Genomic DNA, 16,379 nt, shown 5'->3' on the forward strand with positions numbered 1-16,379 from the left:
ATTCATAGGTACTAATATTAATAAATACAAGTACTGTAGTGTTAAGCAAATAAAATTAATTGATTCCGGTTACAGAAAGCATAAGACACATTAAAAAAACTGTACATTTATGTTATAATAGGAAGTAGATTAATATAAAATTTTAGATTATAAAAAAATAATTGTACAATTATCATATAATAATACTCTAAATTAGCATGTAAGTAATAAATATGTTTAATTAGACTACGCAAATCAATAATTCGGCCACTACGGTAATATATGCATTATTTTAAGTGCTACCTTAATTTAATTTTAAGTTTTTGTACACGAAAATACTTAATGGTTGGTACAAGTGCAGTTTTATGACTAAGGAATTATAATAGTTGTGCAAAAATACGTGTAGGTAATACAACAAATATTACGTATATGAGTTTGAGTTAGCATACCAATATTTTTAAGCATTTGAAATTAATTTTTCCTATTTTGCTGTCCTTAAATATCGATTTAAATAATAATATTCTCAAAAAAATATGAAGATAAATATATATTATTGCATTTTCAAAAAGCCGTGGTTGAATATTTTGCTTTTTTAAAATATTGTGTATTCTTAATAATACATATTTTGATAATATTCATATACGCGTAATAATATAGTTCAATAATAATATGTAAATGTTTGATTAAAATGGGAACAACGAAAACCAACGAATGTTTGTTTTTTTAATGCATTCTAGGATATAAACATGAATTAAATTTGACCGTTTCCTACGAAGTCATGTTTCCGCGACTTTTTGCCTTAAACGACTAAATTTCCGCAGTTTTAATCTGCAAATAAATCCGTAGTATACGACGTTTCGTTTGAGGATCGTGCCAACATCAAGTCGCCTAAACTATCGTTGCATCATACGAAATATATCCTCGAGCACGCTTTTAACTAAGACTCTCGCGTTACTGTTAAACCTCAACGACTATCGTTCTCCAAAAATGCCCATTACAGAGCCGTCATTCAAACTCGAATTATTAATCAGATCGTTCGCCTCTATAATTGCAGATCTGCAATTCTTAGGTATATAATCGTATTATATTTGATATTATTTAAATTTTATTCTTATTAGTAGAGCTAGGATTTTAATGACCTAAAAAATACACAAAAATGCACTAAAAAAAATGCAAAAATGACCTAAAAACTCTAAAAAATGAACTTAAAAAATGACCAAAAAATGTACTTAGATGAGTGAAAAAATTTATTTTTAAAATATTAATTAATAATTATGATTTATGAATAAAATAGGTATAAATTTGACTTGTGAATTCAACCGCTTCCTGGTATATTTGTATTATTTGTTCAGTATACAATAGTGTACAGATCGGTGTAGAACCATATAGGTACGTGTCGTATTCACTACGAAAGCTACTATTGTATACCTATATAGTTTTGGGTTCGTTCGATATGTAATCTTATCTTACTTACTCTTAGATTATTTTTTCAATAACAATGGACTGGAGTAGGTAATTGCCTATAGGTACTAATTGGGATAACCTTTACAACACGTATTAAAAAAGCTTAAAATAAACAAAAATTAGTTAAAATACACAAAATGAACGTAATATTTGTAATATTACGTAAAAATGACCTTAAAAATGCAATAAAATGCATTTAACACAAAAAATGCAAAAAATGCAAAATAATGCAAAATAAAAATTACATATTCTACATTGTTAAATCACGAAACAAATTTAGTTTTTGGTTAGAATTGTATAGCACTTAAAGAAAAAAAATGCAAAAGTCACCAAAATCCTAGCTCTACTTATTACCAATATCGTCTTCATCAAACAGAAAATTACATGGAAAATAGAATACTTAGGTATTAACCATTCTGCGTTTCTTAATATTTCTGTCCAGGTAACATTGGCAACTAGATTATTTAATATTATTATTAATTATATACAATTATGCAGTTTTGTAGAGACTTCGCAAAAACATATTATGTGTTAAAACTCTTCATTTTAATGATTATAAATGGTAAAATACAAACTATGTTAAGATTGAATATATTTATAAATACCTAACAATATTTTATGAAAAAAATCTAAACCAAACATCCCTGTAGAGTAATTATTAAAGATACAATTAAAAAATTAAAAAAAAAAAAATAATAACTTAGTTAATAACAAAAAATAAAGACCGAAAAAATTGACTACTTTTGTTCTTTATTTAGTATATATGACAAATAAATACATTATATGTTGTATATAACATTATTTGTTGGATAAAATCTGACACGAAATTGTCATATAAAACAATAACAATAAAAATTTCTGATTTGTTATTATAGTTGTATTTTAGTTTATAATAAATGTCGAAATTATTTATATTTTAAACTGTAATGAAATTTTAACTAAAAACATAATACCGTTCTATGGATAGCACAATCATATATTCATGTTGCTATAGAAATAAAATGTTTTTATTTATTGTATCGCACTATACATCGAGGATTTCAATATTTACCTACCACTTTAAGAAAAATAAATCTATAGGAAGTGACAGTCTGAAACTAACAATCATTTTTAACTGCAGTAATGTCCAATTTGACAGGCGTTCCTCAATTTTCGAATTTTTATGTAAAGCATCAATTTTAAGCTACAGGTTTGTATAATGCTTAGGAGGATGTGTCTCAGACAGAGAAAACAATAAATTAACAAATATTTACGTAGTGTAATAAATCATTATAACATAAAGAAGTGTACACTAGTAGGGCGAAAGCGAAAGAAAACTCGTTTTGTATGATAAGTCTTACATAATTCAGAAATCTAAACGAGACTTCTAGTAGTTTTAGTATGTTAAAAAATATGTACCTAAATTGCATACAAAATGCGCCGTTTCACGAATGCACTTGCTATTAATTAGAAATAAAATAAAAATTCAATATAAATATAATGCCATTGTTTTAAAATACATATAAAACATTTAAATATTAAATGACGCACAATAGCCAATGACTAATTTTAAAATTTTTTGAATTTTAATTATAAACGAGCAATGTAAAAGAAATTTTTTAGAAGCAGTGTATTTTCAATAAAAAAATATATTCGGCTTGGAGTTTTTTTTAATCAAGAGTTAATATTTTAATTTAACCTAATATATTAAAAAAAAAAAAAAAAAAAAAATAAAGAGAATTAAATTCTTAAGATAAATGTTTGGTTGCCTGTTATGAATTTAGTCTTAAGAATTTTAAAAATGTAAATTAATAAAGAATTAATAAATAAAAAAGAAAAATTCTGAAAACTGTATTAAGTACTAGTTAGGCGAACCAAATTAAATAAGAAAATACGATTAAAAAACATTTTTATTCCTACTTAACAATATCGCCTTAGAGTACATTGTCAAAAATTGGAATATTTTTCATTTGGATTAACTTTTTAATAAATAAATCCTTTCATAGCCTATAACTATTTAAAGGTTTAAATAAATAATAAATAATTCAAAAAAAAAAAATAAAAAAAAATGTACAGGCAATTCATTTTAAAGGATATTCAACTATATTATGACATAACATCATTATACGGTATAAGAGTAAAATATAGTAGTTACATACTAGCTGTATTATAAAAATTTAAAATAGAATATAAAAAAAAAAATAGTATTAAGGTAGATTTATATTATAAACGAAAAAGCGTAAATGAAGTGTGAATTTAAAAATACTACTTTTGAGTTGTTCCTGGTTCTCATGTGATAAGCTTATAAAATGCTATTTAAACCATATCAAAAATGCTTATTGTTAAACATAATATAAAGATTTTAAAAATAAAATAAATTACACTCGTAGATTCTATGTGTACGCATATTTTATCCAAGAAATTATGCTTTATTGAAAATTGTAAAATGAAATCGAATGAACTATTTTGCAATAGAAAGTATAAGGATTACTCAGCATAATATATAGGTAGAACAGTTTATTATAAGACCAAATCAAATTTCCATAGAGACGGTTTTAAGACAGGTTTTCGTAATCTGGATATTCATTTTGCACAGGTTTTATTGCACAAGTTCAATAGTGGACCATAGATGATCCTCTCTAAAACTCAATACTTTTATAAATGTAGTTGGATTTGACTTTATTTTTACAACCAACGAATGAGAATTTGTATAATTTAGACAGTTCACATAATCATATTATTTAAAAAAAAAAAAAGATTAAAAAATTAATATGACTTACGGTGGAAGCAAAATAAATGGAAAGCTTTAAATGAAACTAACGTCATTAAGATAAAATATGTATTATTGTAAGTGTAAAATATTTTGTTGAATTTTTTTTTCGTTTATTTTAGGAATTATGTTGAATTAATATATTCATATTAAACATGTAACAAAAACTGAAAAAAAAATTGGATTTATCCGATTCATTTGAAAAAAAAAATGAATGTTTCAACATTAAAATTTATAATTCTATAATGTTATTTACCTAATTAAATTTGCTCTAATAAATTAATTGTGAATGGAAAGTGTTAGGTCTGATCATAAACCAACATAAAGTTAGAGAAAGTTTAATTATTTGGTACTCGTATAATTTGGAACAACCACATAACACACTTTTATAGATAATTTATTTAAAAGCCTTCACATCTATAGAAATATTTTTATACGTATTATAAAAAAAAATGCAAATATGTATTCCGGTAAATAAAGAAACCGTTAATTCTGTTGAAATCAAGCAGGTCGGTCGACCTGCAAGCCAAGTTTAAAAAAAGAAAGAGTGCGTCGCAACGGCAATGGAATAACAAAAATTTGGGTTCAGATTTTGATTGGGGATGACTAGAGAACAATTAAAGAAAAATTAAAAAAAATCTTAAAATTACTCAAGGTGACCCCCCCCCCAAAAAAAAAAAATCACCCCTTGAAGGATCACAAGTCTTAAGTGTACATAAATTTCTTCTCTGGTGTAATTAATGGATGTATATCAAAATTCAAATCATTCCACTAAATACACAAGTATCTATACAATATACAATTTACTATACAAATTACTATACTATACAATTTCTATATATTTCTTGCTTAAATTTCTTTAATAATTGACACTACTAACTAACACACTATTTACACACTAACTGTCGTTAACATACGACAATCGGAAGACTACAATCTACATTATATTATAATTCCTACAATATATTATTATATCCAGATGGCTAGGTTATAATTTACTACGAGTAAAATTTACTAGAGTAATGTACTCTTAAATCACCTGTGATGGACTGACGAAAAATTGTTATACAAAAATCGTATATATCACATTGACGGACGCCACGTAGGACACGTTGAACTATCGGATTATCACATTAACGGATAAACGGATAAACGCATCGGACGGATTGGACGCATCGCATTGACGGATGGTACTTAGAACACGGCATAATGTTGATATCAGTGCATTATTTGGATAGATTTTTTTTCGTTGCAAGAATATAATAGTTCTAATTTTGAGCTTGGCTTTTTTTTACTTTTTGAATGTTTTTTGGAGTAGTTGTATAATCTATAAAATTTAGTTTTTATGGAAACCATACAAAACTTTGAATTATTTTAGTCATTTTTATGTAATCGTAATTCTGATCAATTGATTATTAATAGTGGTCCCTATCTCACGATTATACGTTTTCACGTATTTACGTGAAATTAACTTTCGGAATTATTAAACCGTATACCAGAGTTAGGCAAAATTTTATCTAGATAGTTATTCGAATAAAAAATTATTCGACTAATTTAGAAACAATATTATTCGAATAAAAATTTATTCGAATAATTTAAAAACAATATTAATCGAATAAAAATGTATTTGAATAATTTGGAAACAATATTATTCGAATAATTTGTGATCATAATATTATTTGAATAATTTTTAAACATAGTTATCCTATCCTAGTATATATAGTAGCAGTTAGTACTAATTACTGAATATGTATTATGAAATAATGATTATAATTCTTCTAGTTTGTCTACATGTATTTAGTATATGTACAACCTTAATAGTAATCAATTATCAATATTGAAGATGTTATTATTATATCTAGTTTACTCCAGTTTCTGTACTATATTATATAATCTCAGATATTTTGGTACTATGTACTAACTACGTATGTTCAATGTTGTATTTCATATTTATAAGTTCAAATATATAGAGCTCTACACAAAAATATAAAGATACTAGATAGATATGGACATGTAGCTATAAAAATTATCTGTTTGAATTTATGATATCTAACAATAATTGTACTTGAAAATTAGTCGAATAATAATTTATTCGAATAAAATGTTATTTAAATAATCATCTAAATAAAATGTTATTCAAATAACGCCCAACTTTGCCGTATACTTAAAAAATCCGTATACACGTGAAAGTAATTCACGTGTATATTTCTATTCACGTATTTACGTATTAAAAAGTTTTAATATTTACTTCTTCATTGTTACAAATTATAATTATATTTATCCCAGGATTGATGAATATTTATTTTCATAAAGATATACAATAATTAATTATAATAAATATAAAAATATATATATTAATATAAATATATAAAATATATTTTATTTGATATTAGGAGGTATAGGTGCCTAACTTAAAACAAAAATTAAATAATAATCAGATAATTCAATTGACAATCTCTGTATATAAAAGCCAGTTACTGTATATCCGTACAGCCATGCAATGTATTCATGAATACGTGAATAACGCTAATTTACGTGAATACGTGAATAACACTAATTCACGTGAACACGGGCAGTAAATTCACGTGTATTAAATATACGTGATTGTAAATTTTCCATTCACGTGAACACAAACTCTGTATTCCCCGTGCATATTAATTCACATTTTCAAACTAGACCTCTAATTATTATCCACCATAATTATTAATTGTAAAAATCGACATTTTGCTATTTACTGACTTATATTATCGTTAAATGTACTATACTGATAAACCGAAGTCAGAAAAATAAAAATATTTTAGAGTGATACAGATTTTTTTATTATTAATGTATATTACGATGGTTGGTTAATGTAAACTATTAAAAAATTGAACAACTCGATTTCACCGAGAACTAGCAGAAGAGATAGAAATAATAAAATAATTTCAAAATGACTATTGTTTAGATGATCAGCAACATTTATTTCTTTTTTTTGTGATAAATGCATATTTGAAAATATTGCCTGAGTTGTTATTATGACTTTTTATTTTAATCCAATAATAATCTCTCAATTGATACAAGAAAAGATCAATTTTAGAACTATACTGCAAGTTAAGTTTAAAAGGACACTATAAACGATTTTCCAATGAATTGCCAAAATCTTAATGAGGCATATTATGTAAAGACTACAACATGCGGCTCCGGTAAAAGTTAGTTGTTCGGATTGAATGATATCCGAATATAATAAAATTCACTGCGACGCTAATCCGAAAGATGACTAGTTACCGTAGTATTACTAGTAACCGTCGGCTGATTCAGCAGTGGCATAATTGACGAAACATATGATGGGGTTCTCTTGTATAATATGTAGAACTTGTTTATCTATCGCAATGATTTTCGTCTAGTTAGAATTTTTTACATTGCATTTGTACACTTAACGGTAACAAAATAACAACTTAAAAATTGAGTTTCACGTGAATCAACTCTGGAGTTATTCAATTGAGTTAAAGTGAAAGTAACTTAAACTTGTTCTAGGAAATGTTACTACACATATACTTTGTAAATCACAACGCAGGACCTATATGAGTAGTACGTGTTACTGCACACATCATGGATTTTTGTACTTTTTCCTTTCACGGTTATTTACAAAGAGGTTCAAAATTAGCGAAACCTTATCGAACACATTTCAATATTAAAATCCATAAGGTCTGTTTGAATACCATTTTGTAATGGATTTGTTTTATAAAATACTCATTTACGTAGAATACGTGTTGTTTGTGTGTGTACATGTTCTTTGGATTGGTTCCTTGGCTGTCCATTATATCTTTTCATGGCTGCAAGTAATGAATTTACTGGCAACATGTCTATTCTGTAATAAAAATTTTGTAGGTGAAATAGAAACGAGTTTAATTTATGAAGTTCGAGTTTACAAAATTTTCATCAGCTTTCTTTGTTCTCATGGCGTTCAAACATGGAGTCCTGCCAAATCAGCCAATCATTCAAGCTTTTTAATCTAATAATCTTTTAGACTATAAGTGGAAACCTGTTAATGAATTAAGAATCAATTAAACAGCCTATTTACAATAACCTGCGGAATTATGAACAGATTGCTGAAGTCTAATATAATATACTTTATAGTATATTATTTTATTCTTCTTTCAGTAGTCGATCCTGAGATTAGTTTGTAGCAATTCTTTACTCTTTTCTGTCACTTGCCTTTGCCTTTGTTTCTTCGTGTAAATTACACCTATGATCCTTCGTTGCGTATAATTCATTAGTGTTCTTCCTCTAGAATTTTTATTATCTACGCAGCCTTCTACAATTAATTCTAGCAACCCTCCATGTCTCATTACATGTCCAATCTATTCATTTATTATTTTCTTAATATTAATCCATAAAGTTCTTCTTAATGTATTTTACTTTATTTTATAACCATTAAAACATTTTTGTCAATAATATGTCTTTATTGTCTGTTTCTGGAAATTGTCAATATCGTCAAAGACGGAACTAGTCATCACATATAATCAAAAAAATAAAAATAAAAATATTTACAAATATTAGGTGACAAAAATAATAAACTATGATGTACTGTTTGTTGACCATGTGTCCTTAAATGTATTTCATACATGGTAAAATAGTTATATAAATATTATTAACTTTTATTACATAGTAATTTTACGCATAGTATAGAAAATATTTTTAAACAATTATGCCGTTATATAAGTATTATTCTTGAGATTAATGTAAAAAAATTCAACCTCATTCAATAATGATGATTTAAGAAATTGATATGTGTAATAAAAATTGTATATTAATTGTTTTAATAATGATTTCACAACATTTAAAATTGTAGTGATTCAAACTTTATGTATACGAATTAAATACATGGAATTCAATAAATATAATTATAATAAATTAAATAATTAACGCCAAGAGTCATTTATTATATTCAAATTCGTTAGATAGCAAGGAAAACATTTGAATGGTACGCTGGCATACAATATGTTTAAGCAGTTGTAGTTTCTGTTTGAAACATAATTTGTATTACTTTTATAAGCTTTATGTAGTATTATTTAGTATTATTTAAAATATTCATTGAAGAAATCGATAAAAGCTTTATTTACCATATAAACTAATTAATTTTAATTTATTAGTTTTCATCAGTATCACGAAATTACGTAAGATTTTCGATAATATCATCTTATATTAGGTATAATATATTTTTATAAATACACATTAAGATGATCTAAGACATTTACAAAATTAATTTTTTTTTGTATTATCAAATGTTTTTGTGTGAAACTTTTCGATATATTTTATAATTCACACGAGAAGGTGTTCTTTTTTTTTAAAAAAAAGAGTAACTTATTACTGTACGTAAAAATAATATCTTTCGCTCCACGTTAAGAATATAAAATTCAAATTTTGAACCGCGCACGTGCTTCTGGTGTCAACTTACTGGCTGTCTATATGACAGTGATAAAATGAAGAACGAGTTAAAATGATATATGTTAATATGATTTAACAAGAACGCGTGTTATCACCGAATAATATAATATACGTGCGGTGTCGTTACGTAGGTACGTTAAACCATATATTATATAAGTTCAAAATGTTCAGTTGCTTATAAAGTCAAATGTATAGTTCAAAACAACACCAATGTAAGGTATATATTTATCTAACCTATGTTAATTTAATATAATTATAAGTTAATTCTATTTATAAATACATATAAATATATACATGGTATTTCATCTTGGTGGTTGATTACAATATTGAAAATAATTTCAAGAAACCCTTGGAAGGCAAAAATGACAACGAAGTTGAGAAAAAATAGGGGAAAAAAGTGTTCTAAAGGTATAATATATTTATTTTAAAATTATATTTGTTGATATAAATTTAATATAATAATGTAAGAACAATTGATCGAACATAAGATTGAAAAAAAATAATGTTAAATATTTTAAACATTTCATAATTCGAATAAACGAATTGAAAATAATTGGTGAAATGTTGACGTGCAATATTTATATTTGATCAAATTTCTATTTTTTGACAGTTTTCTATGAGAATTTCTAACTTAACTAGTTTATCTAAATATTTTGAAAAAAGTAATAATTAGCAGTATGTATGTTATGTATTTTAACAATATAATTATTAAATAAAAAAAAAAATCAGTAAATCATTTATTTTGATAATAAATAATAAACTAGTGTTTTTACCGAGGGTACTTCGACTGGAATGTTTTTTTAAGTATCACTCAAATGATACATGTCGGTTTTTATATTGAAGATTTTTTGTCCGTATACTTATATCATGTCAAGTGGTGTTCTTCGTGTCAGTACCGAACTTAAATTACAAGTCCTTCTTGAGTTGGTCTGGATGGATCAACAGCAATGTGATACAGGTGCTGAGTAATAATATGTCAACAACCTCCCGTTTTTAAAGGTAAAACAGAAATGACATTATTTATTTTCTATGATATAGGTTACAGTGACCGATGACATAAGTTCAATATTCCATATACGTTCATGAAATCTTTAAAAATGACCCAAAATATATTGGAATTAGTTTTCATTTTTCTTTCCTAGAAATAAGTTTACCAGAACATATTAAAATAAAAGCCTCAAATTGTAAAATCCAAACAATAGACTGACTACAAATTGGGTAAAATATTTAAATATATCTAAACCAATAATTATGTGGTTATATTTGTGTGGCATATTTATATTCATTTATTTATATTCGAAGTACATAGTACATGAGAAATACAATTTGCTTAAAGAATTTAAATCAAATAATAAATTATACTATTATTAGGTTATAATGAACGGCTCTAAATTTTATAATAACAAGAAGATTTTCGAAAAGGATATTGAACCTTAAGTTGAATATTGTCATTTTAGGATCGATCTGATTATAAATTTCAGGACTTTTAATACGCAAATTAAAAAATGTATCCTTGAAATTACTATATTTTAACAACTACATACCTAAATAATAATAAAAACAAACATCTTGGGAGTTTAACCATAACGTCCAGTAATTAAAATCAACAAATCTGCAGTTGCATACGGTACCAGTTTTAAAAACATGTGTTGGACCTTTTTTTATCAAAAGATCAACTATATCGGTCGATTTGACAAGGAAATTAAATACATTTAACTGTACCTCGAAAAAGTATCGTCACTGACAGTCCAGTTTATTAAAAGGATGCTAAAACTGCATACATGTTATCTCCATTTTATAAATTTACAACATATCAAATCTGAGTTCAGTAGATCCATTTTTAAGTTGTTAAATTTAATACTAGAATAAATTGACCTAATATTATCAAAATTAAAGAGGAGAACATTATTTGTGTGATGACATAAGTTTTTTTAGGATTTATTACTTTATAAGCGATTTAGGATTATGTAAAAAATTACAATTTAACAAGCTCCTAATTTAATTAAAAATTTAAACATCGAAAAAGTCCTGTTTTATAATACAGATAATATTCTTCCAAATAAATTTGATTTTCGATCTTTTTTTTTTTTTTATTTATTGAAACTTTGCATTAAAAATTAGTCTCGACAATTAAATATAGTTCGAATTTATATAAGTAGCCCGGAATTTAAAATAAAAGAGATTGTTGAAATTATGGCCAAGGGAGATTTAGAAAAAAGTTTGTAGTGATAATAATCGAGAGGCATGTTAAGGGAGTGAAGCACAGAAAAAAAAAGTAAGCGATCCGCTGACAAGGTAGGATACTGGAAGAGAATATGATTGATTTCGCAAATGACTGGAGTGTGAGCAAAAATACAGAGAGGTGAGTCGTTAAGCGATAATTTAAAGGCAGGTGAAGGGAGAAGAGTCTGACCTAAGCGAAGGCGGAAAAATTAAATGATTATTTTGTGGGATAATTTTAATTTATGAAACCATGGCTTGGAAGGAATAGTAGAATTTAGAGATCCATACCAAGTAGTGAAATGTTTTGGAAGATTGTTATAAGAATCGGACCAAAGATAGTAGATACAAGATTTGAGTTTAAGACAAAAATCAGACCAGGGAATAAGATTGAAGGGTGAAAGTTGTATTAATGATGTATTTTTAGTTAAAGAAACAGCAGTTTCACTACCAATAATACCTGTGTGTCCTGGAATCCAGAGAAATTGGATTTCAAATCCCATTTCATTAAGAGAGGATAAATAAATTCTAATTTTTCTAATTTGAAGGATAAGAAAGTTAGGTAGTGATTTGAATACATTCGACTAGAGAGATTGTAGGTAAGAGAGAGATCATTAGTAATTAGGAACTTGTTGGGTCGTAGGATGAAGATGAGTTTGAATGATTCATTATGGCAAAGCATTCTGCTGTATATGATGATGCTGTTGGTGAAAGGTTGTTTGTGAAAGAGATGCGTAAATCTGGAATAAAGAAAGAATAACCGGCAGATATCGATGAAACCAAGCCGTCAGAGTATATTAATATGAAGAGTGGAAACGTTTTGTGAATATAGTTTTGGAAAATACCATTAACAAAGATAGGGGAAGACGTTTTGAGAAAGTCTATTGAATGACTAAGGAAATTTTTGCTGTAATGAATTTTAGGGGAAAGCAGTAGAGAAGGAAAGTTGGCTTCATAGAGGGGAAAACTATTAGAGTTGAGAATGTAATTACGACATAACATTAAGGAATGTACGATGGAGGCGAGGACTGTAACGGATTTGCTTACATAGCGCCAAGAAAAAAATACATGAAAGTGTTATACATATTTGGATAATGTTTTGACAAGTCTTTTAGGAGAAACTTGCCAGCTAGCCATTTAGACCTAATATTTAGTGGTTGACTTCGATAACAAAATATGGAGTTGATTTAAGGGTAGTCACAGTAGGGGATATTATTTCTTAAATATTAAATATATTGAAACATAAAATAAAAATCGATAAATTAATAAAATAAAAAAAATAAAACATTTGTAATGATAACTCTTTATATTTACCAGGACCAAACGTTATTCTTACCATACACTATCATGTCTGAACAGATGCAATTTTCTGAATTGCATGGTCTAACATTCAAGTTGGTTTCATGTAAAATAAGAAAAAATCCCTACGGTATGTTATAAATATATAATTCATCATTATCCTCGTAACTTACAGTACTATAGCTCACTTAAATAATTAACTACATTTTACATTCCAAGTACTCCAAAGGTTGTAATTAAAATTAACAAATTATACCTTATATTTGATCTTATTAGAGTTATTAACTATTCTAAGTTTCAAATCGTCACTTTGGGTTAAATAGTTTCTAAATTATAGAAGCTTAAAGCGTATTTTAAAAATCATAAGCCTAACTAAAGAATATAAAGTAGTCAATATATATAATATAAAACAAAATAATCGATAGTTTTATGATGAAAACTTATGTATTTATTTCTTTTATGATTTTGATCAAATAACTAATGGAATAATAATTTAAAATTATAATAAGTATTAATGTTTTTAAACAATTTGGTCGAGTGGAAAACCTTGTAATGATATCTAATGATTGTTGACCTCAAATTTTTTAATATTTTATTATGTTTAATTATATTCTTTTTTTTTTTCTTTTTTTTTATTAAATTGAGATAATTGAGTATAGTAAGATTGTGTCAAATTATAACAGAGATTTTTGCAAATTTGATCGAAGTCGAAAACTAAAAAAAGGTTGTTTTCTACAAGGTTAGTGGTAACTTAACTAGGGAAGATAATTAAACTGGTATATTTTAAGACATGTTTTTTTATTTATTCAAAGGAATGCTATAATTATTTATGTTATATCTTAATTAAATAATAACTCTTTGATTCGAATCAGGGTCCAATATTTATATAGAAAAATTAAGAGTAATAGTTGCGATCATGCAGAGTGAAATAGTAATCAGTCCACAATGAGGAGTTACACAATAATATACAACATGCCAATGTTCAGTGTTTTTCATAGTATAACAGTTTCTAAAGAACTGGACTTCACACTTAAAAATTCATCGCATTATAATTATTATAATTATTCATTGAATTTACATCGATTATTTCTACCAATTCGAAAAAAGCAACAGATGTTTACCTATTTTTAGCTTCTTTTAAGCTTCATAAAGTATTTATATAAATATAAGTTTAAAACTTTTAGTCTACGTCTATTTTTTAATACTCTTGGTTTGATAATTTGAATTTTTGTTCAATAAAAGTTGTAATCTATAAGTGTTATAACGTTATAAACTATATATTTTAACACATTTTATTTATAGTTCTACGCAGCAGGCAATCAAGATTCATACTGGGTCATTTATTAACTCGGCACCATATTTTGTTTACAAAGTACACAGCATTTGTTATTTTATAACATATAATATAATCAGTATACCTTTTGGAACTATATAAAGTTTATTGGGTTTAAGGACTGGATCCACACTTAGGTGAACAATATCATAACATAATATTGTTTAAAAAGTTCAGTCAGGAACAAAAAAAAAAAAACCTTTCAAGATGAAAAATGTCTGGTATCTTCTGTAAGTACATACCTTTTTTGTATGATGTGTATATATTTTCATTTTTTAAAACACAAAAGTTGTCCACGGACGAGCGTGACGTCACAAAAATCAATGTTATGATTTGTTCGAATAATATTGTTTTTACTACAATGTTCACCTAACCATTATTAACATATTATTACATATTATACACTATAATTTTATCGGCTCGCAACCATTCGTTAGGAATTAACAAAAATTAATTTACTATTAAAAAACACTGAGTACGACGTAGGTATCTTAATGGTTTTTTTTTCTTAAAGTTATTATAATTATCTTGCCCTGTTGCGGAAAACAATTTTGCCTGCCCCACCCCGACGTTCCAATGATTACTTGATTTTGACAAGATTTTGATATGGGTAGGTGCCTTACGGTGGTGGCATCATCAAAACTCTGTACCCGAGAACCGCACCGTAATAATACCAATTTCCATAGCGAACAGACACTCAGAAACGGCATTACGGTATTTCCAAATCGTTCGTAATTGTTATGGCCGTGTACCGATGAAACTTTTGGCATGTCATCAACACCACCGACGTCATTCGAGACATCCGAATATGAAGTGCGTACAAATGGAGCTCATTACGTTACGTTCAAGTGATGCGTTTAATCACAAACCATATTGTAATGTTATGTTAAGCAACCACTGCGCGTCCGAGTGATTTCACATCGATCGGCCCAGGGCACGGCCAACGGTCAGAGCAAGACTGATCTATATAATTTATCGGTTTGCCCTGCTGTGGTGGCCAACAACGTGAACTTTTTATCGCACAGCTGACGATAATGATTGCCACGAAACGTAATAGCCTATATTCGTCGAACACTGAACGCCTGTGGTTCTACCGTACCGAAATGAACATGCAGGAAACTAATGCGGTCAATCGAAAATTTAGTGAAAATCGATCAAAACTGTATTAATAATAATTGATTTATATTATATTTAAAGAAGAATGTTACGATCCTATTTGAAAACTGCATTCGTTAAATATGATATTTTTATATGCATTTTAATATGTATTTTTTCCACTGACCCTATGGTATTTAATTTAATATAAACTTCCAATAGCAACCTATAGAAGATAAGCTGTCATATCAAATGAAGATCATAATATTTAAATATTAACTAGTTATTCATCGTAAATAAAAATCGATACAAACCAAGGTAGTAATGGACGGTATTATAACTGTATCGTTCAGTTTAATCTCAGATTATCAAAACTATCTCGGTCCATCGGGCATATTAAAAATGAAAATATGGTCTTTTAACTGACCAGTATATATTTTAATCAATAATAGCGTACAAAAACATGTGTATCTAAACTATAGGCATTTCAATTAAACATCAAAAATAATCACAGATATGAAAATTATGTCGATTTTATATATAACTGTAATATGGTAGATCCCTCTATTATACCTATACTATATTTTTAATGATTATTTTTTTTTACCCAATAAAAATATAATCATGATTGTAAATATTACTACGCTATATAGCCCATTATTGTTAAGCTGATACTTAATTCGCTAATACAATTTTTCCAGTATATATATGGGTTTACTATTTATATTGTTAGCAAAACGAATCTACATATTGATTTTATCATAATGTAAGTATTTTATTTTTTAATTTATTTTTCGTGTCTGTTAACACAAT

At 26.7% G+C, this 16,379-nt stretch overlaps 1 protein-coding gene across 1 annotated transcript in view; it reads right to left on the reverse strand.

The window, feature by feature from the left end:
- The window catches only part of LOC112684507, a 213,947-nt gene that overhangs the window by 29,028 nt on the left and 168,540 nt on the right, over positions 1-16,379 (reverse strand). The gene's annotated exons all lie outside the window — the stretch shown is intronic.

This window comes from Sipha flava, unplaced genomic scaffold (genome assembly GCF_003268045.1).
Source record: "Sipha flava isolate LNK unplaced genomic scaffold, YSA_version1 250_pilon_pilon, whole genome shotgun sequence".
Classification (NCBI taxonomy): Eukaryota; Metazoa; Arthropoda; class Insecta; order Hemiptera; family Aphididae; genus Sipha; species Sipha flava.